The 18,860-nt window shown below is 47.3% G+C and overlaps 1 protein-coding gene across 3 annotated transcripts in view; it reads right to left on the minus strand.

Moving 5' to 3' along the window:
* The window catches only part of PPM1B (protein phosphatase, Mg2+/Mn2+ dependent 1B), an 87,785-nt gene extending 78,454 nt beyond the window's left edge, over nucleotides 1-9,331 (minus strand). Inside the window, exon 1 of one of the 3 annotated variants that reach the window (XM_006125464.5) lies at nucleotides 9,113-9,328. The gene's annotated coding sequence lies outside the window, so the exon portion shown is untranslated. Of the gene's footprint in view, nucleotides 1-9,112 lie in introns of all 3 variants that reach the window. The other 2 variants (XM_075925420.2, XM_006125463.4) reach the window with 2 other exon arrangements.
* Between the last annotated feature and the right edge of the window lie 9,529 nt (nucleotides 9,332-18,860).

Below are 18,860 nucleotides of genomic sequence, written 5' to 3' on the forward strand. Positions count from 1 at the left end.
TTAGAGCAGGGGGACTGAAGCACTTTAAACTCAAAGTCTTCATGGATGTAGAATAAGGCAGCCAACACAAAGGTCATATTTAAATTCCAGGGCAAAAAAAGAATCAGCATGTACCTACCTGGTTTACACTGTAATTCTCTAAATAAAATTCAAAGGCTATTCGCCAGGCTGAAGCAATTATTCTGATATTAGTAATCTCCCTTATCGTTTTTGAACCTCTTATATTTGCAGACTGGGACAGACTTGACGTTTTAGAACTATAAAAAAAGTCCTAATAAATAAAAATAAGGAAACCACACCAGAGATCAACAAGATGGAGTGAAACAGGCACTTCAAATTGTGCTAATTTACTTCTCAGTTCAGTTTAATTTAAAAAGCTCACGGGAAATAATAGGGCAGTAGTGTTAAATTTAAAATACATGGTGGGGATGCTTTTTTTTTTTTTTTTTTAATAAAAAAAGTGTGAGAATATTATTGTATTTTTAAAGGTTTGGGGTTTTTTTTTAATTTGATGTTTGTTCCTTGTCAAGTTCTCTGAACATCTATGGATTGGCTTTGAATTTTTTAAGTGACTAGAGACTTTTTTTTTATTGTTTTTTGTCTGAAATGTCCTGTAATGTTATTTTTATCACTACATTTTGTGTACTATATCTATCTATCGATAGATTACAAATAGAGAGAGAACAAAGAGCCATGTATTATATATCTACAGCTATTTTGGCTTTGTCTATAACTGGTTGGCCATCCCTGGTATAGTCCATGACAGAAGGCTACAAAATATTAGTAGTCCGCTTTCTACCTGCCTCCATTAAACAAAATATCAACTATTCGGGTTGGAAGTTCCAAGGACAGAAGCTTATAATTCTACAAAACAGAAGAGACTTCAAGTATTATTAGCAGACAGAATAGTTACCTCCAAGTATACCATCTCCTTTCCCTAATTACAATATCTGAAACATGGGAACAGGTTCAGAATAGTTTTGAGCAGAGCTATCAGTACATCAAATGAGTGTTCAAGTAGGGGAAGAGTTGATAATAAAACGATTAATATTTTAAAAGATTAAGAATAATACAGAATGGTAGTGTGTCTTATTAAATCACTGTGGTAAAAGCACTAGAAAACTTTCACTTTCTTGGTTGTTTTTGTTAAAGAATATAACTCTTCAATGAATTCAAGATAAAAGCCAATGCTGTGAACACAATGATTAAACTAAGGGCTTTTAAAAATGCAATACCTAATTACTTTCGTGGCAAAGCACAAACTCAAATTCTATTGAAAGTTTCGTAATGAGAATATGAATTGTTTTAAACAGGAATTTGGTACCAAATAGGAATGTTAAAACACAGGTAATTGGGTAACCGTGTAACCACTGAAAATTTCATCTTTTACATACCAGTCCCCTTCCTCCCCTCCCCCCCCCACCAGCCACTGCCCCACACTGCTGCTTCTGATACAGAGGCACAAGCAATGGGCAACAGCCAGCTCCCCAGGAGCAAGCTTTTAAACCAGATCCCGGCATGTACCAGCTCCCACCTGCCCTCCTTGCTGCTAGGAAGCCAGCTGCTACCCTGCACTTCTGCCTCTGATGGGGCCACCCCAGAGCCAGTGTGTGCCAAGAGCTGGTTTTAAAGCCAATTCTTAGTATGTACTGGCTCCCAGCTCCTGCCAGGGAGCCAGCTGCTCCCACACGCTGCTGCCTCCGATACAGAGCGGGGAAGGGCAGAAGCCTGAATGTAACTGTTCACAGTAACCAATAAGCCCAGGCTTATACATTAACCATTTAAACGGTTATCTGGTTACACCCCTATCATCAAAAATATTCATAAACTGTCAAGCAAAACCATTTTGGTGTAGAAAGAACTCCAGTTTGCATACAGGGAATATTAAAAAAAAACAAAAACAAAAAAAAAAAAAACCAGGAAAACTAGCAAATCAGATTATACATTAGACTTAAGCCAGTGGATAAAGAAATAATTTCAAAAGAGCTTCCACAACTGAAATGACTTGTTAGCTAAGAGTTGCTCATTTGATTTCTTAAAAAACATTAATGTATATTAAGGAAAGTCAACAAAAACAAAATGCTCAGGAAATGTAGGAAATTCTAATTCCACTTGATATTACAGAAAACTCCTATGAGGCTGTGGAAATGTCAACCCTCGCTAATGTAAGTGACAGCTATCGAAGTAGTGCTGTAGTAAAAGACAATGAACCAAAGGATAGCTAGCTACATGAGGCACAGAAATTTTTTCCTGAGAGACTAGAATAACACCAAGAGAACTCCATAGTAGAAAATTAATGCCCCCTAACTGGAAAACAAAAATCTGGATTAAGTAGGATGAGAATGTATCCTACTCAGAATTCAGAAGAACACCCTACACAAAAAGTCTTCAAAATACATCAAAAAGTATTTTATCCCATAAAACGTTGTCTTACCTACATTAGGGTATGTTTACACTACAGAAAAGAACAAAGCTAATGCTATAGATCTTCTAGGGTTCTCACTGGCAGGTCTAGTTAAGACACACTGATATGAACTGAGCGGGGCACTCTGGTCGATGCCAGTAGTCCTGCTTCCATGAGGAGAAAGGGAAGTCCAAGGGAGAGTGTTCTCCCTTCAACTTTCTGCAGTGTGGACAGAGCCGAAGTCGAGTTAAGATACTTCAAGAAAAGCAACTTCAGGTACATTAATTGCATAGTTAATAAGACTTTATTCCATAGTGTAGAAATACCAAGTGTATTCAGAAATTTGTACAAAATTGTAATTTCTTAAAGTAAAGCACTAACATACCAGAAAACAGTATTTAATAACTTATTTTTACTGAGAATTCCTCAAACAGTGAGTTTACAAAAGAAACCTTGAAATAGAAACATTTACAGTAATGTTCACAGGTGTTGAGTGGAAACGTCCCCGTCGCCCCGCTTCCGTTAAATACACTTTTTAATACTGGTCTGATTAATTATCCCAGGAGACATCTAATGTTTTAGTTTCTATAGGCCCAGAACAAAACAGATTTGCCTACGAGGACAGAAATTAAATTCTCTGTAATTCTTTCTCTGATTCAATTAGAAGAAAAACACCAACTCAAAAAAATTCAATATAGCTCCATAACCTAAGACTTCAATTTTCTAAACCTTCCCTTACTATAAGATTGCTTACCTATTTCCTATTGAACAGTTTGCTTTTTTAAATATCTAAGAAATTACACATGTAAGGGTCCTATGAAAAAGTAGTATATGATCAATTCAAATAAGTGAAGAGTCTATCCAACTGCATATACACAGAAGAGAGCCACTTAATTTCTGAGTTCTTAACTTTGCAACCAAAATGTTTTTTTAATGTCGACTGTGTGTGATTTCATTCCCGCACTAGAATGAAAGGAGTTAAAAACAGCCCTGGGAAAGGGTAGGGGCTAAAAACTAAGGATGTGAAAGACTAGTCGAGTATCCGATAAGCATTTGAGGCAGCAAAGACAGGGGGAGGAATAGAGGACTATCCGATAAGATGGGGCGGGAGGTGGGGGGGGAGACTAGGTGACTATCCGGTAAGACAGAGGCAGCAAAGGCAGGAGAAGGGGTACTTCAAAGTGGCAGTGCCGCTGTGCGGCTGAAACCTCCAGGCAGCTTTTCAAAGAGCAGCCGCTGCACAGCTGATCCGCAGATCAGCTGGGCAGAGGCTGCCCCTTTAAAATGCCGCCTGTGCACCTTTCAAAGAGGCAGCCATGGAGTCCAGGAGTCCCCAGCTGATCCGGGGTTCTGGGGAAATGCCACATGGAGCTCGGGATCAGCTGGGGAATCTCCAGCTGACCCCAGGCTCCCCGCAACATTTCCCCAGGATCAGCTGGGACTCCCCAACTGACCTCAGTTCCCCTTTGAAACTGCCGCCTCTGCCTGTTTTGAAGTCCACTGCTGACCCCAGACACCCTGGCTTTGAAAGGTAGAAGCTGTAGCCTGGCATGCTACACCACGTACGCACTGCTAGCCATGTGTCCCAGAACCATCAGACAGCCTATCATGATGATAGGCCAGCCGCAGACAGAGGCTGCTTCAGTAGCAGCCCCTGTCCACCAGGGCGGGAGGGTGAGGAGAAAGGGAAGGAAGAAGTAGTGTGTTTTCTGAGGATCTGTAGTGGATGGGCAGTGAAACTGGCTGAGTTTTGGGGAGAGGGTGTGTACGGCGGCCTTAGGCAAGTATTATGCAAGGAGCAAGAGATGGTGGTGTGGGCCTGTGTGCGTGATGGTTAGGGATGAAGCAGCACAGTGGTCAGGTTGCAGCCAAGCATTTGGTTTATTGTGATTTGCTGTGACAGGCAGTCTGGTCTAGAGCCCCAAATGACTACACAAAGCATGCCCCCACCTCTAAATGTCCATACACAGCCCAGCCTACCCACTATCTCCCATCTCCCCCAGCTACAATGCCCACCTATCCGCCACATCCCCTCCTCCAGCTCTAAATGCCCATCTGGTCTATTGTCTCCACCCAGCTCCAAAATGTAAAACCTTGTTTAACTGGTTAATCAGTTAAACATATTATTTACCAGTTAGTCGATGAAAGGGTAAGGAGCTGGGAGGGCCACTTCAGCCCAGCTAGAGTGAGCACTCCCCCCACCACCATAAGGGTTGCTCTATTGTTCCCTGTCAACTGCAGGTCCCTCACAGGGTTGGAACAACCCCTTGTCTGTGCCAGGTGGGGAGCTGCTCCAGCACCTACTGGAGGTTTACCAGTAACCCTCACCTATTAAGGAAGACTTACCAGTTAACCATTCACAATCCTAGTGCACAGCCTAGCCCACATCTACTTCCTTGCTATTTCCCACAATAAGTCAGGCTACCATCTCTTGATGGCCACATACAGCCCTGGTCGGCCTTCCATTCAAAAGACATCACCAATCCAGCCTCCCTGACATCCATTCAAGAACACAGTCCTGCCTATTTGAGATCCACTCTCTCACCCCATCAATACACAGCAATCTTCCTGTAGCATCACACCATTACCAAACACTCCAGTCTGCCTGCCTGCCAGCCATCTCCATCACTTTCAATACAAACACAGGTATGACTTTCTATTACTTCTACCACTGCCAATACATACATGCCCTAGGGATGTTAGCGAGTAGTCAAGCGAAGTACTCAACTACTCACTTCTCCCCACTCCTTGCTGCCTTCAAGCAGCCTCAATCCATGGCATCCGGGGCTGACTGTGTGCAGGGGCTGCTCCAGCAGCAGCCTCTGGCTGCTGCGAATAGGGGCTGCTGGACTCTGCTTGAGCCAGGACCAGGTAGTCCTGGCTGGTGCTGGTCTAGGACACTGTGCCTCTGCATTTTAAATGTAGTAAGAGCCCGGTGGCTCTCACTACGTTTAAAATGCAGAGCCACAGCACAGGTGGCTTCCGGAGCCAGTACAAGCTGGGACTGCTCTGTCCCAGTTCCAGGAGCTACCCCAACTGCAACTCTGCAGAGTGGTCCCTTATCAAATTGTATCAAGTACACTACTAGTCAGATAACCACGATTTAACATCCTTAACATGCCCATGTACTAGCCAAATCACCCAAGAAAAAATGCAGAAGACTTCTCTGCCATCTCTACTCCATCCCAACATACTCAGATCAAATATCCCTTAATACACAGACCTGTCTGTCATCACTCCTCTCTTGATGCACTCCCCATTAGAAGAAACATGCACCAAGCTTGCCTGCCTAACACACTCACAAAACTGCCTTGCTTTCCTGTCCGCCAGCCACGTAATGTGAGAAATAAAGACACAAGACTGTCCACCTTCCTCTTATATCCAGCCTCCTAGGATGCTGGAAGACCTGATTCACAAGCCCTCAGATACCAACGAATTAGCTTGATTGTCACTTCCCACACCCCAATTCACACAAACACCTGTCTGCCTGCCACCTTCCCACCCCCTTCATTTCCCTCACTTCATACAGTACAAGCCTGCCCATTGGGTAAATTAATTTAAGTTACAGATTTAAATTATGCAAGCTACCAAGCAGAAACCCTGAATTTCAATTTTAATCAACTTTCATTTGTACTTCAATTATTTTCTAAAGAAAGGTGCATTCTCATTGGCTGGTAGATTAATATATTCTAATTTACAGCTAAACATAGCTTTTATGCTGTATTTGGCGCATCTTTGTTCTGCATGTTGCTACACTGTAAATATATTTAAGCAATCACAATCTGAAAATATTAAATTAATGATTGTACACTTTCAATGTGCTAGAAAATTGTGAATAATGTACTACTTATTTACTATATCAGTAACTGTCTGATCACGCAAGCTGCATTAGGATATGTAATTGGGATTGAAATATACCAAACATAAAATGTATGCATACTAAGCAAAACAAACCCTTAATATACTACAGAATCTACTGTTCCATATTTATAATGCTTGGTGTCAAAATTAGATAGTTTTCCCAAAATCTCTCTTCATACAGAAAAGAACCCTTCACTCAAAAAGTTTCTGAAAGAAGTTCATGGATTCGGCATATTGATTTCGCTTACATGTTTTAAGCGAGATTATAAAATTCAGGCCTTAACACTTCCTATTGAATTTGGATTTCATTTTAAAGTGGCTTGTTTTTAAAAAGTAAACACTAAAATTTAAAAAAAAATATTTTATTCTGCCTGTCTGTCACTTTACTCCTCTTCTCTCCCAACGTATAAGTAGGCCCATTTGCCAGTCTTCTTTCACCATGCGGTCACAGGTATGACTGCCAACCTCTCTGCCACCTGACTTCCATAAATGCACAGGCATTCTTACATGCAAGCCACTTTCCTCCTCCCCAAAACACTCAGAAGTCAGCCTGCCTATCAGCAAGGCAGTCACTTTCCCTGCCTATAAACAGACACCTGCTTGATGCCTGGCCCTTAACTTCCACACCACAGGTCACCCAGCCTGGCCTGCCACTTTCCTCCTCCTGCCCCTCACCTTCAGTATAACACACAAACCCTTCCTCCTACTCTCCCATACCCGAGTACACAGATATGGGGAAAGTGGTAGGCTACCATCCTATCACCAGTATACTTACAGTCCTACCCTCCCAATATACAGACATCCCCTATCTCCTGCCCCCATATACACGCAGGCTCTGACTACCTGCCACCACCCCCAATACACATATGGAGAGAGTCCACCAATGTCGCTAGTAAGCTGTGTGATTGTGTGGCTGCTCAGGAGAAATTCGAATGCTGCCCAATAGATTAGCAGAGCACCCACAGCTACGTTTTGTGTTGCTATTGGCAGTGCATATTTGCACATAAAAAAAATTATTCTGCACATGAATGGAAGAAATCCACACACGGATGGAAAAGATTAGAGGTCATCACCAACAGTGCTCCCTGAAAGTTGGCAGCCACCCAGGAGAGATTCAAATGCCACCCATCTGATTAATAGTGCGCCCACAGCTCCCACAATCAGCAGCATGGGTTTCTAGTGGTGGTGCAAATCTGAACATGCCTTCGTGCATGTAACAAAATGTATTCCACAGACTGATAGAAAAAAATAGGGGGAACATTGGCCACAAGTATCCCACCCACACTACACACACCTGCCCAGCCACCATCTTCTGAAATGTTGGACATACAGACCCTGTAGTCACTGTTCCTCCACCAAAACACATGCACATGTACCAGCTCTACCTCTCACCGCAGTCCCCACATCCAAAATACAAGCACAGACCCTAACATCCACTCCCGACACCATAGCCCCCTCCCCCACCCAGGCACAAACATATGCACAGGTCACACTTCCTTTGCCTCCCAAAACACACACATTGATGCACAACTCTCTCCCCAAATGTGCATAGTACCATATACACACAGAAGCTCTGCTTCCCCCCAAAACAAGCTCACTCATACACAGACCATATCTACATCTGCACCACCTTGGCAATCCACTCAAAGGCAATGCCTGCTCCTGCTGTCCCCAAATGCACATATATACCCAGGCACGGTCTGCCCACCCACACCCCAAATGCACTGACAGGTCCTACTCATTGCCCCCTCATAACTAAGAAACAGGGGTCATAACTGCCCCTCCCCAGGAACTCTCACACAAACACACAGGTCCTACTGCCTTCCCACCAGTACACCCACATCCTCTATGTGCTATCTTTGCTACTAAAAGTACACATTCACACAGCTCCTTCTAGTATACAGGCATGCAGGCCCATTCTCTCACCCACCACCCTATCCCCCAGTACACGAGCACCCAGTTCCACCCTGCCACTCCCTCAGTATACACACATGCAGACATGCTCCTCCACCTATCTTGTACATGCACAAGCAGCCCCCACCCTGGCTTTGCCTCCTGCCATACTACTCCCAGTTGTCACCCTACTCCCCAGCACTTTTGCACACAATCCCCCTCCCCCAGCTGCCACCCTACCCAATACACACATGCTCACACAGGTCCCACCATCTACCACTCTATATCCAATATATAAGTACAGGCCCGTTTGACACCCTCCCATCCCCTCAACATACGCAGATCCTCTGTACCCCCACACACATGCGTGCGAGTGTAACTGCCCCAGCTGCTGTTCCACTCCTGCCCAATACAGGCTTGCGCGCATGCCTCCTACTTCCCCCAGCACACAGACATGCCAGCCCTACCTGCCGTCCCCCTCCCCAATGCACTCACGTGCGCGCACAAGCCCCGTCCCCGCCATACACACCCAGACCCCGTCTGCGCCCTACACCACTCACATCCTGCCTCCTTCCTGTGTCCCTCCCACAAAACATCGCTCATACCCCGCCTTCTGCCCTACCCCCCGCCAGTACATGCGCGCACAGACCCCGCCTGCTCGCTTCCCCAACCTCCCCCCATACACACTCACAGGCCCGACTGCCCCCTTCTTCGCGCTCCTCCCACCATACGCACTCGCGCCTACTGCCGCCCCCCTGCACACACACAGGCCGCGCCTGCCCTTTACCGCCCCCAGAACACACACGCACTGCCCCCTCCTGCCCGTCCATCCCGCCTACGCACGCACAGGCCCCGCCTGGCCCCCAGTGCACGCAGCCGGAGAGGGCTCTCGGCGCTGCGGGAAGGCCTCCCACTCCGCAATGCCCCCGAGCCGAGCCGGGCCGGGCCCTGTACCTGGCCGCGGGCAAGGCTTCCGCCCGGTGTCCTAGGGCCGGCCTAGCCCAGCACAGGGTGTGGCTGGCTGGGGCTCACGCTGCGGGCGCCCCTCGTTGGCCTCCGCCCGCCGCAACAGCCGCCCGCTGGCGTAGTCCGAACGCAGCCAGCAGCACCGACATGTTGAGAACCCCTTTCCCAGCGCCCGATGCTAGGCCCGCCCCCTCCCGCCGCTCACGTCAGCATGCAAAAGGCGGGCGGGCGGGCGGGGGGGGGGAAATGATCCGCCCCTACAGCCCTGCCTCAGAGCCCAGCCTCAGACGCCCAATTTTAGTGGCTATCAGAACTATCATTCAGATAGACCCGCGTCTCCGTGACTACCATTGGCCAACGCACGTGCCTGCTGCATAAATCGTAAGGACCACTGGTTAGCTCGTTTGCCATTCACCAGTTGCACCGCCTACTCTCTGCCCGCTCAGATGGCAATAGGCGCAGGCCCTCGCTTGTTACTGAAAACTATTGGCTGGGCTGCCGTCAGTCAAGGGCCTGCCGTAACGTCCTCCTTCCTTCTGCGCACTTTTTTTACCCAGGCACTGCAGCTTTGGCATGATTGACGGGAGTCGCTGTCAGTTAAACCCACCTCCCCTCCCCCATGCAGCCTCCTTTCTCTTTCACTAGCACCAACCCATTTCCAAAGGGTCGCGTCGGTCGCTCACACCCCATAGGCTCGAGATGCTGTCAATCCAATTACACCCCACCTCCCGTCCCTGCAATACAGCGGCCTTTCTAATGGGCGGGTCCGTAGCTGCAATATCCCTGGTCTCATTGGGCTGCGTGCCTGCCAATCACTCTTCCATGGGGGAATCGGCGAAGGAGACGGAGAGAGCGCGGTCGTCTTTGGAAAAGCGAGCGAGCGTTTCCAGACGTCCCCAACCGCTAGCTGCTCTGCACTCTGATTGGCTGCGCGGAGGGGTGGGGCAGATGGCCTCCCCAGGTAGTTGCAAGGGGAGAGATGGGTCTGAGAGATGATGAGAAATGCCCGTATGTGCGCTCCCATTACATCATCGCCAGCCAATCAGCGAGCGAGGCGTTCTTGCGGGAGGGAGCGAGTTTGGGGGTCTTCGCACCTCTGCGGAAATAGAGTGCAGGCTGGAGCGGCAGCCGGAGCCCGCAGGCAGCCTAGGGCGGAGGACGCGCTGGTCTGGAAGGAGCAGAAGACCAGGGCATAGAGGAGAGGGAAGCTGGGAGCCTGGGCGCCACTCGTGTGGTCTCAGTGGGTCATTCACTTGTCCCGTATTCAGCTTGCAAGAATAGTGATAGAGATGTAGCCGTGTTAGTCTGGGGTAGCTGAAGCAAAATGCAGGACAATGTAGCACTTTAAAGACTAACAAGATGGTTTATTAGATGATGAGCTTTCGTGGGCCAGACCCACTTCCTCAGATCAAATAGCGGAAGAAAATAGTCACAACCATATATACCAAAGGATACAATTAAAAAAAATGAACAAATATGAAAAGGACAAATCACATTGCAGAACAGGAGGGGGATGGGGGGGAGGAAGGTAGGTAAGTGTCTGTGAATTGATGATATTAGAGGTAGGGAGAGTGGGATGTTTGTGAGTTAATGGTATTAGAGGTGATAATTGGGGAAACTATCTTGGTAATGGGTGAGATAGTCTGGGCCCTTCCCCTCTCTGCTTCCTCCCTTGCCAGGCCTTGGTGCAGGCTGAAGCCAGGGCTTTCCAGGCGGTCCGTGAGAGAGAGTAGCTATAGCCACTCACTCAGACAGCGCCTTGGAGTTTCAGGACTGGCGTGGGAAGGCAGTGGGCAAACTCCCTGTGCCCTCTTTTACAAGAAGATTATAATTCTGCACCTTGCATTTGGCCAAAGGAACTGTTAATTTGAATCTCACCTTTCCAATACAAATAAGTTGCCTCCTCATTATCTTCACCAACTGAATGCAATCAGCATAGTCTCCTGAGGCACCTGCTCTGCACACTTCCCTTATTCTTTCCATAAGTCTTCTGTTTAGTAATTCCAGCCTACTACAAAGATACGGCGTATTTAGATCTCTTCCTAAATACACCATGGGTGTGTCTAGACTGGCAAGATTTTGCGCAAAAACTTTCCCGTTAAAAGTATTTCCGCAAAATCATGCCAATCTAGACGCAGCCCATATGATGAAAAACCCAATGATGCTGGCATTTCTTAACTTCTGTAGCATTATAGTCTTCTTGGGGGTGTTGTTGCCTGTAAATCAACATTATTTCCATTCCTCCATTTTAATCAGAACAGGAAAACAAGGTATTACCCTCCATCATATTCTATGCTACATAAAAGGTGAAATCTAAGTCCTACTGAAATCTGAGACAAAATTTCCCTTGGCTTTAAACTTAAGAAAAATGGAACCAAACTTCACTCCAACTTGGTCTTGTTGGTGTGCCTGCACTTTATTATGTCTACAGTAGCATAAAATATTTCCTTTACTAATACCTTTAATGATGTTATCAAGGTGGTGCCCCATCCCCTTTCATTTTGTTTAAAGTACTACGAGTAATCTTGAAGCCCACTTCCTCAGATGAGCAGAGTGAAGAGAAAAGGGGGGACCCTCACAATTTATAACAGAAAAAGAAGTGGGGGGAAGTACCTGTCATTTGTAATGCCAGTGCTAATGAGGCTAAGTGGGCTGGAAGTATCCCATACTTAGCTTTTGATGTCAATTGAGTGTTAAAAGTAAGGAAAGCAGGTTTTATAATAGCCCTTCCAGTTCATGTCTTTGTTCAATCTATTAGATACAGTGTCAAATTTACATATGAAGGCCAATTCAGCACTCTGTAGTTTTTGAAATTCTTTTGTAGAAGAATGGCTATTATTAAATCCATCAATGAGCACTGAGATAGGTTATAGGGATGTAAGCGACTAGTCGACTATCTGATAGGCAGAAGCTTATCGGATGGTTGAATAGTGATGCAACTAGTCGCTTCCCTCCCTTGCTGCATCTACCAAAGAGAGGCAGGGAGGGAGCAGGAGCCGGTGCTGGGGGGAGCCAGCTTAAAAGGTTCCCAGGGGGGGCAAGGAAGGTAGAGGCACAGCAGGAAGTGGCATAACTAGGGACTGAAGCAGTCTCCACTCGCACAGCTTCAGCTGCAATTCTGCTTTTGAAATATACATTTCAAAACAGAAGCCCCATGTTCCCTGAGAGGCTTACTTTTGAAATGTGCAAGAAATCAGCTGGCTTACAAGAAACTCACCAGGCTTTTGCTACATTTCAAAAGCTCAGAAGCTGCAGAGTGTGTGGAGCCAGTCCCCCGCTGGCCACGCCCGGCTTCCGCTTTTGAACTGTAGCAAAAGCCTGGTAGGGCTCTTGCCACAGTTCAAAGACCAAGGCACCCTTATAAACTAATCAGGACAGCTTTGGGCACCCACATGGCCCCACAATATGCCAAAATCATTATGACTGAGCTCGAATAACACTTCCTCAGCTCTCGACCCCTAGCATCCTTACACTACATTGATATCTTCATCCTATGGATCCACAGGAGGGAAACCCTGAAGAATTCCACAGAGATCTACTTCCTTGACAGTTCAGTATAATTAAATGATGGTCACATTTCCACCACCTTATACCAGAAATCTACTAACTGTTATTCTTACCTACTTGCCTCTAGCTTCCATCCAAGACACATCATATGATCAATGGTTTACAGCTAGGCCCTAAGATACAACTGGATTTGCTCCAGTCCCACAGACAGAAACAAATACCTACAGGATCTTTATCAGGGATGTGACGGGGGAAGACACTCCCCTCACTGATAACAGTGCCCCCGGCAAGGCACCTGGGGGCGCGGCCGGGTGGGTCTCAGGGGAGACCGGCCGGCAGGAGGGAAAGCCGCCGAGCCGGGAGGCAGGCGTGGGGGCGCGCGCGGCGGTAGGCGCGCTGCCTGCGGCAGGCACTTGGACCCGGGAGGAGACAGCTGGGAGGCGGAGGACGGACCGGCATGTCTTGGGCATGCTGGCGTATAAAGGGGGGGAGCCGCAAGGGGAGGGGATTGGTGGCATTCCCTCTACCCCCACAGGCAACCCCGGGGGAAGCGCCGGCGACCCGGAGGAGGAGCGCCGGACCCCCGCAGCCCAGACCCAGCACGGGATGACCCACCCCGGAGACCCGAGGATGGGGGCGGGCGGCAGGCAACTCCAACTCCCCCACCCGAGGAGTGAAGAGGGCAGAGCCTGCTGGAGGGCAAACCCCTGCGGCGGCCCGTGAGTGGGGCCGAGGGTGAAAGCCCTCCCTGCCCCTGGCTGAGTGTAAGCCAGGGCGCAGCGGCAGCTGTCATAGGGGCAGAGACAAAGGGGCAGAGACAAAGGGGCAGAGACAAAGGGGCTAGAGGCACAGGCGAGCGGGGTACTGGGGTGATTCCCCTCCCCTCCCCGCATCGGTACTGCCACACGGGAAGTGAAAAGAAAGTTTGACAGAGCCAGGCAAATACCCAGGAATCTGCTTCTTCAGAACAGGCCCAAGGAAAACAACAGAACACCACTAGTCATCACCATTAGTCCCAACTTAAACCCCTGCAGTGCATCATTAACAATCTGCAATCTAGCTAGGTAGGGGAAAATGATCCCTCACTCTCACAAGTGTTGGGAGACAGACCAATCCTCGCCTACAAACAACCCCCTAACCTGATGCAAATTCTTTCCAGCAGCCACACATCACTCCTCGGACACACTCACCCAGGTGTTTTTTGTTTCAGCTGCACCAGACTAACACGGCTACATTTCTATCACCCAGGAACTTACCCTGCAATAAACCCCATTGCCAACTCTGTCCACACATCTATACAAATGACACCATCACAAGATTTAACCACATAAGCCACCACATCAGAGGCTCATACAGCTGCACATCCTCTAATGTGATATATTCCATGAAGTGCCAGCAATGCCCCTCTGCCATGTATACTGGCCAAATGGGACAGTCTCTACGACAAAGGATAAATGGATATCAGAAATGGTAATACACAAAAACTTGTAACACAGTTTAACCCGGGGTGGGGCAATAATTTTTGACCGGGGACCACTTCAGAAATTTCTGAAGTGGCCCCAGGCTGCCCCAGAAGAGGTGGGGCCTCAGGCAGAAGGGGCAGGGCCAAAACACATCCATGCTTCCCCACCCACAGACCATGATTGGTCTGGGGGTGGGAAGCACACAAAGTCTTTGTCCCCCCTCTTTCCTCCCCTCCCCCCCGAGAGAACTGCCAGCTGTGCTGAATACCTGGCAGTTCCCTCTAGGTGTCCATGCCCCTGGCAGTGAGAGAAAACTTTGCATGCTTCCCCCTGCTGCTCCCAGGTCAATCGGGGTATGTCTACACTACCACCCTAGTTCGAACTAGGGTGGTAATGTAGGCAACCGGAGTTGCAAATGAAGCCTGGGATTTGAATTTCCCGGGCTTCATTTGCATATTGCCGGGCGCCGCCATTTTTAAATATCCGCTAGTGCGGACTCCGTGCCGTGCGGCTACACGCGACACGGACTAGGTAGTCGGACTAGGCTTCCTATTCCGAACTACCATTACTTCTCGTTTCCTAGTCCGAACTACCTAGTCCATGCAGCGTGTAGCCGCGCGACACGGAGTCCTCACTAGCGGACATTTAAAAAGATGCAAATGATCTTTGAAATTAAAATCTCGAGCTTCATTTGCAACTCCGGTTGCCTACATTACCACCCTAGTTCGAACTAGGGTCGTAGTGTAGACATATCCTCAGGGCCTAGAGAGGGGAAACACGTGAAGTCTCTCACTCTCTGCTCCCACCCTGCAACACGGCGCTGCACTTAGAGTGAAATGCCAACAGAGCAGCACTGGCAGTTGACTTTAAGTGCTGAGTCCCTTGCAGGGCGGGAAGAGACTTTACACACTTCCCCCAACCTCAAGCCCTGACTGGCATGGCGCCAGGTAGAGCATGCAAAGTTTCCTCTCACCCTGCAAGGAACATGCAGCGCTTAGCAGTGCCACACCTCTCATAGGACGGGAGGAGAAATCGCATGTCCCCCCTTCCTCTGTCCCAGGCCAATCAGGGCTTAGGGGCAGGAGGAGCATACAAAGTCTCCTCCCGCCCTGCCAGGAACGCGCCACACACTCCTTGCAGGACAGGGCCAGGGCAGGAGGAGACTTTGCATACTTCCCCCCCATCTCCAGGCCCTGATTAGCCATGGGGCCGGGGAAGCGGCAGGGCCTCCATGGGCTGAATCAACTCACTTGGTGGGCCAGATCTGGCCCATGGAAGCCCTTTTGCCCACCCCTGGTTTAACTTGTCTGGGCACTCATTATTGGATTTAGAAGAAGCCATTCTTCTGCAGAGGAATTTCAAAAATCAAATACAGAGAGAAAGTGTTGAATTGGCCTTAGTATGTGAATTTGGCACTCTCTCTCATGACTTGAACAAAAACATGAACTGGATGGGCCATTATAAACCCTGCTTTCCTTACCTTAAACACCCAATTGACATCAAAAGCTAAGTATGCGACACTTCCAGTAGGGATGTAAGCAAGTAGTCACCTACCCAGTAAGCCTAGGCTTTTTGGGCAATCAAGTCGACTACAGGCAGTCCCTGGGTTACATGGATCCGACTTACATCGGATCCCTACTTACAAATGGGGTAAGGCAACCCCGCACTAGCTGCTTCCCCCCAGCAGACCAGGGAGACGCGAAGCTAGCCCCCCCCCCCTCCCCCAGCAGACCAGGGAGACGTGGAGCGGCTTTTCTCAGCAGACACCTCAGTTTGAGAATAAAGGACTGAGGGAAGTGAGGTGTGGGAGAATAAAACTGAGCTCTGGAGAAATGTTTGGCTAGAGTTTCCCCTACAATATGTACCAGTTCCGACTTACATACAAATTCAACTTAAGAACAAACCTACAGTCCCTATCTTGTATGTAACCCGGGGACTGCCTGTACTCTCATTCTCTCTTCCCGCCGTATAAGAGACGGCAAGGTGGGGGAAGCCATCTCAAAAGCCGGTTCCCATCAGCACCATCTCTTTATCAGCAGGCAACAGCGTGGGTAGGAGGGGGCAGGCAGCCATGAAACACCCTCTGCCTGTGGTGGGCCCAGCCTGTGTTTGTGGTTAGCCCAGACAGCCATGGATAGGGGCTGCTGAACACAGTGTGAGCTGGGACTGAGCAAGCCTGCTTCAGTCCCGGCTCATGCTGGGTCCGGGAGCTACCCCCGCTGAGGTTCTGCATTTTAAAATGTAGTAAGAGCCGGCCTGGCAGGCAGCCCAGCTCTTACTTCATTTAACAGCAGAGCCACAACGGTTCTAGACCTGGCGCAAACTGGGACTGAGCACCTTCCCTTATTAACTAATTGTATAGTCGATACAAATTGTATCGACAAATTGTATCGACTACACAATTAGATGATTACGTGCCTCATGAATGAAGCAAAGAAATTAAGGAAATGTATTTGTCCTGTCACACAACACAAGAAGAAGGGATCACACAATGAAATTAATATGCAGGAGATTTAAAACAAACATAAGGAAATACTTCCTTGCACAATACCCAATAAACAACATCTCACCCACCTTGTCTCTAATATACCGGGACTGACATGCTTACAGCTACACTGCACACAACGGAAGAGATCTCATTTAGCTATCTGAAATGGAATCTCCACAACATGAAGAAAAGGGAAGCATAATTGAACAGATTCAATTACTGGGGAAATGCAAAAAAAAAAAAAAAAAAAAAAGCAAAACAAACAAAAACCCCATCATCCTCAGTGGTCTTGCCCTCTATTATCCTCTGACGACTATATACAACTTCAAATATCTTGAACAACTCCACAGATGGATGTCAGAGAAACTGAGAAATCAGTAATTGCACCTCACACACTCTAGATGAAACCCTGAAACAAGAAATCATCACATGCTGCTACGTACTAGAGGGAAACATGGGAAAGTTAGCTGGAAAGCATGCAAGAAATTCAAAACTATAATAAGAAAGCCCTGAAGACTGCTAACCAATAAAACAGTAGCAATAAAAAGTGGAATTACAACTACTCAACAATCCATAGAATACCACCTTCTGGAGAAACCATGGCACCTATGTTCACCACATAGACACTACACAACTCCCAAGTATCAATTTAATTGAGATAACCTCACACTGGAAATGAATTATCTGTTTTTTCTGTAGGACTGAACTTCTGACCCACTATAGAACCTGATACCTGCTAGCATGCGGACAACTAGAAAAATTCCTTCATTGTCACTGCCTCAATTCTTTCACAAAAATTATGCTACCCTTCACAATATCATATCCCCACTACCAATCGTATGAAAAAAATTCTGTATTAGAGAACAATAGGATCACCTATTCACCAGGTATGAACATTCTAATATGGACTCCTTTAGTGTATGCACTACAGTGCTTAATTTGTAATGAAAGAGGTGTAGGGACCTCAAGAAATTACATGTGGGGGTTCAAGAAGAGGTTTTTTTACTGTCATAATTGATGCAGCAAGCATAAGGGAGCAGGGACTATAAACAGCCAATCTTACACATGCTGGGGCTTAGTCCAGGCACATATTAAGTACTGAGATAATCTCTTGGGCATTCAAAAAGTTCTCCTTTGCAAAAGAAAGTAGGCCTTCAAACTTCTTGAAAAGTTTAAGTACATAGTGGACAAGCTTGATGACACTGTTCCTCTCACATCTCCCTAACCAAGCCCTAAATCCTTTTAGGTTGCTTCCCACAGCCTGCGCATCTCTCATAATGCAAACAGGAGGGAAGTGAAGCAACTGGTCTCCATGATGAAGATATGAATTTCTTTAGGATGTTATTCAATGTCTCAGACCCATATGCAACGGGGTTGCAAAAGAGTGTGAAAACACCCTCTATGGTCCTCCAAGTAAGCATCTGCAGCCGGCTAAGGGAAGACAGGAGTGGCGCTCTGCCTGAGCCTCCCTCCCCCATGCTCTGGCAAGCTGGGGGAAGACTGGGGCTGATTTCCCTGCTTATTTGGGAGACCATGGGAGGTGCATTCACTCCTTGTGGTCCACATTTATAAAAAAGTACCCTCCACAGACATTCCTGTATCTGATTTAAACATTCCAACAACCCCTCTATCCAGGGGTGGTGGAGAGAAGCTCTATGTCTTACTTTTTATATTTGTATACAGTTATTGCATACTGTATACAAACATACTGTCTACATACTGTATTCTTTTCAAAGTAAATCCGGTTCCCTGGTTAGTCAAAATCTCCCTTCCTTCCCATTGTGGGGCTTGTATGCCCCTTTACCATCCCGGTTTTATTTTTCCATTCTCCCCTCATTGGGGCTTAAGTAAGAATCTAATAAACCCAGCTAGTCATTGTGTTTTTACTCAGTCCTGTATCTTGTAGTCTTTTTAAGTACATTTCTTATATTATTCAAGGGATGTCACATCTGGCTGGAAAATGCTATCTTTTGTGGGGGACCACAATACAAATCATTCAGTCCTGATGATTCTTGAACCATACTTTGAATTGTGGCAAAGAGAAACCCCGTAAGACTTGGGGTGGGGATGGGGGAAGGAGAGAGGGAGGAGGGCTGTCTGATTCTGCCACTACTGAAGGAGGTATTTCCTCCCATTGATTTCAGTAGAAGCAGAATCAGGCAGAGTGTATGTAAAAGCAGAAACATGATAAAATTCAGATTCCACTTTACTCCCATGGTTGTCATAGGATAATACTTATGCCAATATTAGTTGCTACTGCATCTGCCATTTATCTTCT

This window comes from Pelodiscus sinensis, chromosome 3 (genome assembly GCF_052426305.1).
Source record: "Pelodiscus sinensis isolate ZL-2025 chromosome 3, ASM5242630v1, whole genome shotgun sequence".
Taxonomy (NCBI): Eukaryota; Metazoa; Chordata; order Testudines; family Trionychidae; genus Pelodiscus; species Pelodiscus sinensis.